This window comes from Schistocerca cancellata, chromosome 6 (genome assembly GCF_023864275.1).
Source record: "Schistocerca cancellata isolate TAMUIC-IGC-003103 chromosome 6, iqSchCanc2.1, whole genome shotgun sequence".
Lineage (NCBI taxonomy): Eukaryota > Metazoa > Arthropoda > Insecta > Orthoptera > Acrididae > Schistocerca > Schistocerca cancellata.
The window spans coordinates 687,360,337-687,374,498 of record NC_064631.1 but is presented as its reverse complement, the minus strand read 5'-3'; the positions used below and the strand labels follow the sequence as shown (position 1 = coordinate 687,374,498).

Here is a 14,162-nt window from a genome sequence, read left to right as displayed (position 1 = left end):
AATTTCAAAGCTATTGACTTACCTTCTTTCTCTAAACTTATTTCAGCATCGTGAAAGCTTAAGATTGCTTTGTATTCATTCAAAAAGTCTACTCCCAGTATAATTTCCGTCGACAATAATGGAACAATAAGGAAGTTCATAGAGAAGCTGTGGCTTTGACAAAAGAATTCTAAGTTGGTTTGTTGGCGTACATCTACACTTTTTCCAAAGATTGCACCTTGCAATTTAATCTTACGTAACGGAAGTGTGGGGCAATCGTTCGCTTTGTTGCATTTGCTAAAAGCTGTTTCGCTAATTACTGAAATGGGACTGCCAGAGTCAAGTACTGCCGTAAATTTTACGTCATTTACAGTAATATGAATCACAGGATATGCAATGTTGTTATGTTTTACGTCGTGTTCCTGGAGTAAGATGTCCCTAATGTCTTCCATTTTTACGTAATTACTAGCTACGGCAGATGCGTCGTCAGTTTCATAAGTACGTCTTGTGGCTGCCAGTGGTGTGAGTCATCGCCTATTGTCTCTTTGTTGGCGCGCGTCGTTATTGGGATTTGGAGACCTAACTTCTACAAATTCATCGTGACGAGAGTGCTCTGCTCTATTTAAATCTCGCCAGTTCTGATGCAATTCAGGTCTGTCGTTACGATCATATCGTCTGTCGTCATGTCGGTAGGTTCGATAGTTTCTTTCTTGTCGGTCATGTGGTGGAGAATTTCTCCCAGAATCGTAACTACGCGCTGGACCATTGCGTCTAAAGTTATTCTGTCTCCCTTGATAATAGTTATTTTGGTTCCCATATTGTCTGTTTCTCTGATTGTCTCTGTGATAGTCATTACTGCGGAGAGGTGATCTTTCCCTGTAATTATTACTACTCTGCCAACGGTTGTCATACGGGTGGTGTCTGTTTTGGTCACGATTTGCGTTGTAAGAATAGACTTGTCGTGTCCAGTTATTATTTCTGTCGTCACGGAATTGTGACGGATGTGCCGTGTAGTGATTGTTTTCCCGTTTTCGCATCCCGCGACTGTCTGTGTCAATTTCTAATTCTTGTAAGAGTCCCTGAAAAGCTTCAATGTCGTCTTTGCAACGTCCTGCTAAAATAATATGTCTCAAATGTTCGGGCAGTTTGATTAAGCAAATGCGGATGAGTTCTGAGGGGCTGTATGGGTTTGACAGGTATTGATTCTTGTGCAACATGTCTTCAAAATATTTCACAAGACTGGAAAATTCAGATTGTTCGAAGTGTTTCATCATTATGATGCTATGTTTTACGCGGTCTTGTGTGGCTTGAGACCAATATGCTGAGAGGAAGGCATGGTAAAATTCTCCTTCACTGTGGCAATCGTGAATGACCGATCGCATTCTTACAGCTGGTTCATTCTCTAAGTAGCCACACATAAATTCTAACCTGTGCTCCAATGACCAGTTGGGAGGGAAACAATGAGAGAATTGATGGAGCCACGCTTGTGGATGAATGTCGTTGGCAGAATTCTTAAACGTTTTGAATTTACGTGTAGTAATCAACAGCTTATAGTCAAAATCATCGTGTCGGCGAGTAGCATATCGTGTCGGCGGTTCCATCTCAAAATTCGGTGTACCTTGCCAATTTCTTTCATAATTACCGAAATGCCCTGTGTTATTATTTTGTGGCTTTTGCGTATTTCTAAGTTCCTCTTCCCGTGTTGGAGCGCGAGTGTCCTCTGAAATACGTAATTCTTGTATTACCTGTGTCAGCTGATCTTGTACTTCCCGGATTTCTCTTTTGTACTGTGTGTTGATTTGATTTTGATTTTGTTTGAATTTTCTTATTTGTTCATACTCTTCTGTGTCAGTGAAGGCTATGGGTCTTGTGTCATTAAGATCATCATCTACCTTTCTAGATAAGTTAGTGACCTGATCCGAAAGTTCAGCTACTTTCTCCGATAGTGAACACATTTCCTCAGTGTGTTTTTCTGAACCAAGTTTCAGAGTGTCCATTTGTGTTGAAATCGAATCTACTGTGTTCTTTAAGTTTTCCTGAGTTTTTGTCAATTGCGTAACCGAATCGGTAGATGCAACTGAGTCAATTTTAGCCCACAAGGTCTCATGATTTTCATGAACAATGGTTTGCAGCTCTTTTATGGCTGCTTCGTGATTCTGTAATGCATTTTCATGCCGCGAAAAAATAGGCTGAAAATGCTCACAAATTTGTGTTTTTACGTCATTACAGACCTTTTGACATTTCGATTCAATGTTATGTAACTCAGTAGTTAAATCTTCACGTGTTTGTTCAAGTGTGGTGTCTAACTTCCGAAGATTTTGTTCCATTGTGTCTAACTTTTGAAGCTTTTGGTGTGTTTGTCTCTGATTTTGTTCCATTGTGTCTAACTTTAGAAGATTCTGTTCCATTGTGTCTAACTTTTGAAGATTTTGTCCCATTTGTCTCTGATTTTGTTCCATTTGTTGCATTAATTGCAATAATAATGTATTAGTGTCTGGAATCTGTTTCTCTATGCCCCTTGGCAGCGCATTCTCACCGGCAACATTCACACTTTGACAAGCAGAAAATGTGTCTTGACTCAGTTGAGAAAACGGTGAGGACGCAAAACCTGAATCCACAGTATTTGCAAAATTGCGTCCTATCACTTCGGATTCCTGAGGCGAGCCGCCGCCGACCGATCGATCGATAATGCTTCCCTGCTCACCACCTGTTTGACTGTCCACGCCATTGTTTGACGCCCGCTCCATTTCCCTATGCACAGTTACCAAATTACTACTTTGAACATTAGTTAACTCATTACATGGTGGGGCCAACACACTGCTTTCGTCTTCACTGTCATTTCTTAATTTACTTTGGAGCCGAGTGTTACGTTTTTCACACGCCATTATTGTCACAATATTTCACACGATAACACAGAAAAGCACAATTTGAATAGCAAAAATAAGAGAACACATTAACATAGCACTGAAAATAATATCTAGTTAATTGCAGCTGCGAAATACTTGGTGCAAATCTACATGCATGCCACAACTGTTTTACAGTACAAAAATGAAAGGCTGCAACTACAAAGGAGATTCCCTCTACAATTACGCACTAGCAATAAACAAAATCTACACTAATTACACAAACTACAAGAAAAAAAAATCAGAAGATTCCAGTGAGGTATCCTGGCAGGGTCGCCATATGAAACGTCCCCTTTGAACAAATTATACTCTACTGTGCTTAACCTGACACACAATGTTTTTAGCGCAACGCAATCTGACTATCAAAGATCCCTGCAAAGGAATGGCCCTGAGTAACATTAAACTATACCTTTCACAAATAACTTACCTCACAAAAATCTTCATTACTGGAACTACTGCAATACAGCGAGCGCCACTACTGCCAGCTAAATAAAAGATTGAAACTACTGAAGGCACTAACTGCTGATAGGGATAGTTAGCAAATGAAAGATTTTAATAGAGAACAAACACTGTATTTACCTTAATATTCATAATTAACATCCAGTATCACAAATCATCAAAACTCCGCCATCTCTCTCCCCACATCCACCACTGCTGGCGGCTCACCTCCAACTGCCCTACGCTACGCGCTGTTTACATCCAGCTATAGCAGTTCATGACAACAATGGCAGGCAACAATGCAAACTAGCCACATACTGCACACAGCACAGCCAGTGATTTTCATACAGAGCGCTACATAACGTTGTCAATAAGAAAACATAAATAGCAAACTTACATAAAGAAAACATAAACAGCCTACTTACACGTTGTTTCATATCCTCTGGGGTTGTAGGCACATCACGGTACACATTCTCCTTTAACGTACCCCACAGAAAGAAGTACAGAGGTGTAAGATCAGGAGAACGGTCTGGCCAATTTATGCGTCCTCCACGTCCTATGAAATGCCCGTCGAACATCCTGTCAAGGGTCAGCCTAGTGTTAATTGCGCAATGTGAAGGTGCACCATCATGCTGATACCACATACGTCGACGCGTTTCCAGTGGGACATTTTCGAGCAACGTTGGCAGATCATTCTGTAGAAACGCGATGTATGTTGCAGCTCGCCGACCGTGGCCCGTGTTTGTTACAACACGCAACTGAACGTCGGAGGTTTCAAGCGTCAACTTTAGGTTACAATATCTCCGGATGTAATTAACATTTTACAATGCAACAAACGGCACTGATTACGTATTTGTTTATATGTTCAGATGTGCTAACAAAACTAACGTGGTTCCATTTAAAAAAACGTAGGTTTGTGTTAAAAAACATACTTCCGTGCATTTTTTTATGGTTTGTATTAACCAGTTACACTAGCCCCTCTCCCCACGTTCGGTCTGTGGAATCGGTTCGTCAGTATTTGATGTGGTTTACGAAGTATATCCAGCGGTAACGTTAGGTGACTCACCCTGTATATCAACGGGGTCAGGTGAAAGTGTGTGCCCCGACCGGGACTCGAACCCGGGATCTCCTACTTACAAGGCAGACACTCTGTCCATCTGAGCCACCGAGGGCATAGAGGATAGCGCGACTGCAGGGACTGACTCGCCCACGCCTCCCGCGAGACCCGCATTCTCACCTTGTATGTCCACACACTACATTCGTAGTGTCCCACGCCAGCACACTCGTTACTCGTGGAAGACATTCTTACCAAGTCCCGTAAGAGTACGGGGAATATGTGTGCATCCGCATAGAAGAAGTAGGTCATGGCCGGTGTTGCCAGAACTATATACTTACATGGATATATCCGAAAGAACAGGCACCATATCCATATAAGTTGAGATGAGGACAGATACCTCGCCCAACGACTCATTATGCTTTTGTTCATTGTCAGATCTCTATAGACAATGTGCAAGCACATACGCATATCTACAGTATCTGCAGAGCTCTGGCCTTCCACCGAAAGAAACGCTCTGCTTGAAACACAACTCCGTTACGCACGCTTTTTTCGGGGCTACATATAGCGCCAGCAGTGATCGGAATGTCATAAAACTACAGCGGATGAAGCGGTAATATTCCACGACGTCCTACAGAAAATTCGCATTTTTAAACGAAATTTGCCGAGAAAAATAAAACGGTTGCATTACTTATTGGACAACGTTCGAAGCAGTGCTGTTGTCACAATGGTGTCTATGAAGACGAAAGTACATTCTGTTTTTTTCCTATCATGAAATACAGTCGCGTGTTACAGCGACAGTTCGGAAGTGCCTATCGTGACATACGCTAGATATGAAGAACACGAAAATATGGTATGAGAATTTTAAAGAGACTAGCATTGTACGTGAGATGGTAGTGCTAGAGTTGGTGACGAACAGTGTGCACAGAATTTCAAGGCAATCCACGGAAGTCGATGCTTAATGTTTCTAGAGAAACAGGCAAACCTTAGAGAAGTGGTGATGATTTTGCACAAACGGTTGCATTTCCATGTTTCCAAAGCGCATTTCCTGCAAGTTTTGAAGCGACAAGCTTTGTAGCTTTCTCAGTTTGGTAGGACCATTCTGGAAAGAATCCATGCAGAGAACGAATTTCTTATTAATTTTTTTCCCAGTGAAGCGACTTTTCGCATTTTCGAGAAACTACACAGTCTTACTGTCGGGTGCTGGGGGGTCCGAGAACTTACATATTATGGAACAGGAGGTAAGGGCAGCTCGAAAGTGAATTTATGGGATGGCTTAATGCACAGCACTACCATTCGATCGTTGTTTTTCTCTGAACGAACCATTACGGTGACAGTTTACCTAGACATAACGGAGCCCTGCGTGGCACCTCTGTTAGAGAGATTTGAGAAATGAGTATCATTTCAGTAAGATGGTGCACCGCCACACAGGAGATCCATTGCTTACCAGTTCTTGGATGAGACCTTTCTGGACAGATGAATCGTTATAGAAAGTCCAATATGCAGTTCAACACTATGGCCATCATGCTCACCAGACAAAGCCTCCTTCACTTTATTGTCGAGTTGCTTTAAAGGGTAACGTGTTCAGTTCAGCAGTTTCAGGTGTTCACTCTTGCAGCAGGAATACGAAGCCCTGTAGAGGTGGTGATGGAAGATTCGTTGACAAAGAAATGGTGACAAATTGAGTATGGCCTAGACGTTTTATGGGCAAGAAACTGAACACATATAGAAATGCACCCATAAAAAGCTTTATGAATTAAGCTACCATTTGCAACAAACCAGAGGGCTATGTCAAGCAAAGTCTCTTAAAAGTAAGTTTTTGTAACCAGGCGCTATGCTCACCACATGTTTCGCACACAAAATTTCGACGATTGACAACAACCGGCCTCTTCCGCAGCACTGAGCACCGATCTGACAGATACCACCTGCTTCCGTGAAAATCGTGATTGTTGTTGTTGTTGTTGTTGTGGTCTTCAGTTCTGAGACTGGTTTGATGCAGCTCTCCATGCTACTCTATCCTGTGCAAGCTTCTTCATCTCCCAGTACCTACTGCAGCCTACATCCTTCTGAATCTGATAAGTGTATTCATCTCTTCGTATCCCTCTACGATTTTTACCCTCCACGCTGCCCTCGAGTACTAAATTGGTGATCCCTTGATGCCTCAGAACATGTCCTACCAACCGATCCCTTCTTCTTGTCAAGTTGTGCCACAAACTCCTCCACAATTCTGTTCAATACCTCCTCATTAGTTACCTGACCTACGTATGTAATCTTGAGCATTCTTCTGTAGCACCTTATTTCAAAAGCTTCTATTCTCTTCTTGTCTAAACTATTTATCGTCCATGTTTCACTTCCATACATGGCTACATACAAATACTTTCAGAAACGACTTCCTGACACTTAAATCTATACTCGATGTTAAGAAATTTCTCTTGTTCAGAAACGCTTTCCTTGCCATTGCCAGTCTACATTTGATATCCTCTCTACTTCGACCATCATCAGTTATTTTGCTCCGCAAATAGCAAATCTCCTTTGCTACTTTAAGTGTCTCATTTCCTAATCTAATTCCCTGAGCATCACCCGACTTAATTCGACTACATTCCATTATCCTCGTTTTGCTTTTGTTGATGTTCATCTTATACCCTCCTTTCAAGACACTGTCCATTCCGTTCAGCTGGTCTTCCTTTCAAGACACTGTCCGTTCCGTTCAACTGCTCTTCCTTTCAAGGCACTGTCCATTCCGTTCAACTGCTCTTCCAAGTCCTTTGCTGTCTCTGACAGAATTACAATGTCATCGGTGAACCTCAAAGTTTTTATTTCCTCTGCATGGATTTTAATACCTACTCCGAACTTGTCTTTTGTTTCCTTTACTGCTTGCTCAATATACAGATTGAATAGCTTCGGGGAGAGGCTACAATCCTGTCTCACTCCCTTCCCAACCACTGCTTCCCTTTCATGTCCATCGATTCTTACAACTGCCATCTGCTTTCTGTACAAATTGTAAATTTGTGTGAAATAAATGAGTACAAATCTACAGTCAAGTGGTGGAAATTTCTTTCAAAGAATTCTACATTACCGTAGTTCCCCAGGAAAGAAATATCGGTTTGTGTTTGAGTAATATTTTTGTCTATTTTGGGGGGTTTCGTGAGCCCCAGTGTCTCATTTACTGATTTGTTTCGAGTCTCGACACCTGGATGGCCAGTATTTCCGGCCCCGCTTGGTCAATGAACTGGAAGCCGCGCTGGTTTAATTAGGCGGCTGGATAGGGGCGCGCCTCTAGCTGGTAGCCAGTAGCCAGAAGCCAGTAGCCGGCAGTCACAGGTGCGGCCGCGTCCCTATTTATAAAGATGAGCCGGCGCCGGCTGAATGGGCGGCGGGCACGCGCATACCAAGCAGGTAGGCGGCGACTGGAGGGCACAGCCGGCCGGTCACAGTGGCAGAGTTAGGACGCCCACGCCCACGCGCTCTCGGCACGGCCGCGGGCTGGACACGCGGGTAGGAAAGGCGCCTCACAGCCGCGCCGCCGACACGCCCCACACTCATTACGAAACGCTGTCACGCCCGTGAAATCCGGAGCAGTCTGGGCTGCTTTACTGTCCGCTTCCTCCCCTGGAATTTTAGTGGAGGAACATGGCTTCCTCATGCGGTAACAGAATCCACAGAGGCTCACACTTATCGCAGTGGATTATTTTCGTAAGACTTGACATGTTTAGTGTGTCCATCCACTATTTCCTCTCCTCTATGCCAGTCTAGTCATCTCAACCAAGCTCTCACAACCAATGTCCTCAATTATTTGGTGTGTACTTTTATATTCCAACCTCAGTCTTCCCTTGCAATTTCTGCCATCTAGAGCTCCCTCTAGTATCACGAGGCTTTTCCTTGATGCCTTGACCACAACCCTTCCTCTGGTTCGTGTATACCAGACTTCAGCGGCCCAGTGTGCAATTTTCACTATGGAGAGGTGGAAGAGGCGTCCTTCTAGCCATCACTTTCCCCATTTCTTGATCCCTCAAGCGCTTGTTGAATTGATGAAATGTTTCTTGGACATCTGCCACCCCATTACTGATAAATTCTTTTAATCTCCAGATTAGTACGACTATTCGGAAAGTAAGGCCTTACCGTACGCGTAAAGGACACCACACTTAAAACCTGATGTAGCTTTGCGCAGACGTGTTGGGCAGTGTCTCTAGCACTCCTGTCGATAACGTCACGTCGCTCGTTTAAATTTTCGGCGCACAGTGAGCACTTAAAGATCCTTAGAAAATAGCGTCTCTCGCCAAGTATGAGTGCCTGGTGAGAGATTTCGCCTGATTTCATGCAGCCAGTATAGCGGAACTGCCATGTGTTTCCTTCTTCATAACAATTCTCGGCCGCACACTCTAGGGTCAATGAAGATGCTCCTGCAACTTTCCCGGTGTGAATTGTTTGATCTCCCACTATACAGCCCGCAACTGTATTGCCCCGAGTTTCACCTCTGCTCACATGAACAGCTGGCTTTGAAGACAACGTTTTGGCACAGTCAAGCTGTAGACCAGCGTAGAGAATTGTCGGAAAGCACAGGAGGCTGCCTTTTATGACGAGTAAGTTGGTACAATGCTACGACAAATGTCTAATGTAGGAGCGGTGACCATGTAGAGAAGTAACTGGAAGGCGTAGCTAACTGCTCAGAATAAAAAATTTTTGGCTTTCACAGTGGTTTCCATGCCATGACCGATCAGACTTTGCTTTCCAAATAGCCCTCATAGTAGCTGTACCTAGAAGCTGATAAATATACTCTGTAAGCAGTCCACGACACATCTAAGCTTCTGTAATGACTTCTGCATTTCTCTGTGGTTCACGTTTAGTACAGTAGAGGACGTAATTCTACGCATGACTTGGATACCCCATGCTCTATTATTATTATACACTTTTATTGCATCAAAAAACTATTTTTAGTCTTTTACTTGTAAAACATGCAAGTTGGAATGACAATAAATAAAATAGCCTCAGACTGCAGTTATGGTGTTATAAGTTTTATTGCATGATCGATTTCGAGACTTTCAGGCGGCAAGGTGTTGCGAAGGTAGGTACCGGTAACTTGGTTGACAACCTGTGTGAGCTGGGAAATTAAGCTGGCTGGGGTGGCCGAGCGGTTCTAGGCGCTACAGTCTTGAACCGCTCGATTGCTACAGTCGCAGGTTCAAACCCTGACCTGGGGAATGGAAGAGTGTGATGTCCTTGGGTTGGTTAGTTTTAAGTAGTTCTAAGTTTTAGGGAACTGATGACCTCAGTAGTTAGGTCCCATAGTGCTCAGAGCCATTCGAACCATTTTTTGGGAAATTAATACGTAACCGTCTATTAGATTGCGAGGTGCCGGGGCTAGCAGTGTAACACTAAATTCATCCAGAATCTTCATATGTAAACGATGCTCTAACCCCCCCCCCCCCCCCCGCCTATTCTAACTCAGACTTTCACTGTTGCACATGGATTAAGAAGAAACGCGAACTGACTGTAATTGACCCTGCAAGTGGAGTAGCACCTCCAATAATTTAATTTGATACAAATTAATTAAATAAAGTTTCATTAACGTAGTGAGAAATGAAAGGGTTGCTCTACCGATTAAGAGAATGAAAGTTCTGTCCAGAATAACAATTTGATTTATTATGACTAAACTCAAAATAATAAACAAAACATATGAAAGATTTACAATACATCAAATTGGATACTCAAATAAATGATGTGAAGGTGAAGTTGTCCATAAACTAGACTGTGACGTTTATGACCAAGTGGTATGTGGACCCAATTCCTTGCAACTCAAATCTTAAGAGAAACACACAGCCAACCCAACATTAATTGCTGATACATTAGTGAGAACTCAGACAATGAACACCCAAGACATAACAAAGTTAGAAAAGACGAATAGGGGTCGCTCTGCTGAGCTCTGATTTTCTCCTAGTAAAATGCCCTAATCTGCCAGTGCTGCGGACATACATTACCAAGCTGTCTTCTTAACGGCAAGGACACGATCTGGCATACCAGAGGTGATGGCTGGTTGCTTCGATGTCCCATCGTGGTTATGATAATGTCGCGAGTATAGCCCAAAACAAATTTTCCTGGTCTGGTTGTTCCAGGCTAAAGACTTCCTAGCAACACAAACGCGCCTCTAAGGGAGACGAAAAAGGCTCGCCACACAATCACCCACGGTACAGTGAGTGATTTTAACAAGCGAAGTCACACAGTAACTCCGATACAGTCAATTTTAGCCAAAACTGCTCAAGACGTACAACACAGGCCACTTGTACGCAGAACGCTCAATTGCCAACTGTACTCGAAAAGTTACGTTGAAGTCGAAACTGCAGCAACCTCGACAAACAGTTACAATTAAATGAAAGCATATTTGACAGCCAACGGAAGGCAGACTGTCCAGAGCAGCGAGAGCTCAGTCTTCTAACCTACCCCGACCGAAAGGCGAGAGCTGACCCTCTCAAGAGCACCCATACAAACCGAACACAGAACATTCCCGCACCCACTACAGTGGCCGTGGTTAAACGTTCCAATCAGCAACTCAAAAACCCTCGGAAAATTCCACTCTATTGCCGAAGCACTACCATTCCACCAATGGAGATTCTTGGCGCCAATTTCTGCGCCGATTTTGCTACGTCACGGAGCTACGCCCTGAGCAAGCCAATCACAGTTATGATTTTGCAGAATACGTGGGAATTTGCCCGCCAAGACTGCCTGGGAACACAAGTCATTCCCACACTTCGATGGTAGCCAGCCAGAAAGTGTTTTCACTAAGTTTCTGCGAAGTAACGGAATCTCTAGCCCAGCTGCTCCTTCAGGCCCCTGTGGGCGTGTCGCCGCCACTCTTATGACAATGTCGGCATCTGGAAAGCATCCACTCAACTCCCTCACACCCGTCAGCTTAACCCTTTCAGGCTCAGGAGAACCCGCCTGTCACCGGACCACCCGGGTGACAAGAGACGCTGCGTGGGAAGTTTGAGTGTGAAGGAATAGCGTCTTTACACTGCATGCAATTAGAGAGGAAAATCGAATTACTCAGAGTAAGATAGAAATATGAGAGCAGGCTCATGCCGCCTCTCAATGTAATAAATTATAGAGTCTATTTGAAAACGCTCATATTTCTCACATGTTATTGGACGGATCACATTTTAAATCCATATAGCTTCTACTTTTATGATTTGAACGTTGTTTCTCTGCAGAATAATGTAAGTTTTATAGTCCATCTGTGCTTATATAGCTCTCTGTCCTCAGGCCACAAGTGGCCCACCGGGACCATCCGACCACCGTGTCACCCTCAATGAAGATGTGGATAGGAGGGTCGTGTGATCAGCACACCGCTCTCCCGACCGTTATGATGGTTTTCGTTGACCGGAGCTGCTACTGTTGGGTCGAGTAGCTCCTCAATTGGCATCACGAAGCTGAGTGCACCCCAAAAAATGCCAACAGCGCATGGTGGATAGGATGGTCACCCACCCAAGTGCCGGCCACACCCGACAGCGCTTAACTTCGGTGATCTGATGGGAAACACTGTGGCAAGGCGGTTGCCTGTACATATATAGGGTTCTTCACTTTCACTGAGGATAGCAATGTCATCAGCGAATCTTAACACAGATATCCTTCCATTTGGAATTTTAATCCCACTTTTGAGCCTTTATTTTATTTCCATCATTGCTTCTTCGACATAGTCCTATCTAACACATGTCTGGTGTTTTCAGAACATCTTGAAAATGGTCTAAAGTAAAGAACGAAACTGGTAGTGGACTCACCAAATTTCTCAACAGTGTCTAGAGTGGTTTTTCATTAATTATTTCTTCAAGTTGTCAGAATAGTGTTCGGCTCTCATACCTGGACTTTATGGGTTTGAGGATTGGGTAGAACTACAAGAGACCCTCAGAGGCCTGTGCTGTGTTTCTTTTTTTTTTTTTTTGTTCCAACAAGCTCGCAAAGTGGCAGCTACATGCTATCGTCATATGGCACAGCGTGCCGTTGATCGACCGTATCCTTGTGTGGCTACAGCAGAGAGAGCGCCGTCGAAGATTACACACGCAGCTGGACTGCAGCGCGCTGACAAGTTGCTGAGCAGCGTTAGTAGCTGATAGCTGAAGCTAGCACACCATTCCTGTAGGTCTAGGCCGCAGTGGCCGTGCTTGGTCCAGTCGGTGCTGCGAGGAGCCTAGCCGACTGGCCCACAGGTGGGGCTGGCTGGCTGGCGGTGGCCCAGTGTCTCGGTGGCTAACAAGGAACCCCTTGAGTGCGAGATCTGTTGTCTATCAAGAAACTACGATACTGACTGCTAATCGCAGCAGGGAGCGGGGTAGAGGTATCCAGTGGTGAACGCAGCATGACCTTACGGAATTTAAGTCGTCGAGTAAGTCACAAGAGTGCTACAGTGCTACTGGTGTTGATACAAAGCAGATCAATACCAACGATAAACAAAGCCAACATTGCATTATATCCACAACATTAGTTTCCGAAGTTGACATTTCGTCAGAATCAACCCTAGGAATGTCGCAGAGTGAGACAGAAACAGCAGAGGAAATATAGCGTCTCTGAAAGATGAGTAGGAGGAATGTGTGATGTAACTGCTCGTCTGTGTGGACAATGTACATGAGGAGTGCAATGATGACGATACGTGCTTAACAAGCGAAAGTGATATTGAAACAGGTGCCAAGCCTTATAGTTCTAGATCCTTGTCGGACAGGGAGCCACAGATTCCGTGTCCAGAGAAACATAGTAAAGGACAATCGTTGTCCAGGTCCGGCCGCCTTGGTGCAGGCCTTACTACATTCGACGCTTCATTGACAGACCTGCGCGCCGGATGGGGATGAAATGATGATGAAGACAACATAACACCCAGTCCCTGAGAGGAGAAAATCCCCGACCCAGCCGGATTCGAACCCGGGCCGGGTGGACGGCAATCCATCACGCTGACCACTCAGCTATCGGGGCGGACTGTCCAGGGAGTGGATACTAAACATAATTACGTACATGGAGTATCATCCGCAGCATAGTAAAAAAAAAAAAACGGATTTCGAATAAGTCCGCAATAAAAAAACTACGGATATTCAAGGGAGAACAAAGCGCACTTGTTAAAAAGAACTGCTGTTTGCGCGTTTCAAGGATGGTCGGTACAATTTACAGGACATGCGTGGTAGTGACCTAGTACGTTATGCACATCAAATTGGGCGCGACATAGATTACAGCGTTTTCAAGGGAAGCTGCGGATATTAGCCTTACTTCAAACTGTGCTGCAGAATTGGAAGACATAAGATAACGAAATTTCAGACAAAGCGTCAAGTTGACGATGTACAGTAAATTGCGGAATCCGCCCGAAACTCCGTAGACGAGATAAACAAACTCACCACATGGTTTAGTAAGGAATTTGTTTTCAACTCTGACCAGTCGGGATTTGAGGAGGAAACGAATGTTAAAGGAACACAGGAAATAAGAGGTACTAATAGAGGTGTATTAAGATCAACTAACCTCAATACGCTAACACATTTGCATAAAATAATGCCGACTGTTAAACTGGATGGTACATTGGCTGGAAAGTTATTTATTATGCTGCAAAAAGTTGGAGCTGCTCTGTCCCCTACGATTCTTTCTCTTGTTGAGTGATCTCTTAAGGGCAGTACGGAATATTTACGTCACAGAAAGAAAGAGTGGGAAAAAGGGCGTAGGAGAACAACTACTATGGTATGAACATTGTCTTTGGCCAATAGCTAATCAAAATAACTTGCTATTGCTTGATTCCTGTCGGCTTATAAATATCATACTCTTTTAGA

The 14,162-nt window shown here is 44.0% G+C and overlaps 1 non-coding gene across 1 annotated transcript; it reads right to left on the bottom strand.

The window, feature by feature from the left end:
• Positions 1-4,418: 4,418 nt before the first annotated feature.
• Positions 4,419-4,493, bottom strand: Trnat-ugu (transfer RNA threonine (anticodon UGU)). Its single transcript has one exon. It is a non-coding gene; the product is annotated as a tRNA-Thr (tRNA).
• Positions 4,494-14,162: the final 9,669 nt, after the last annotated feature.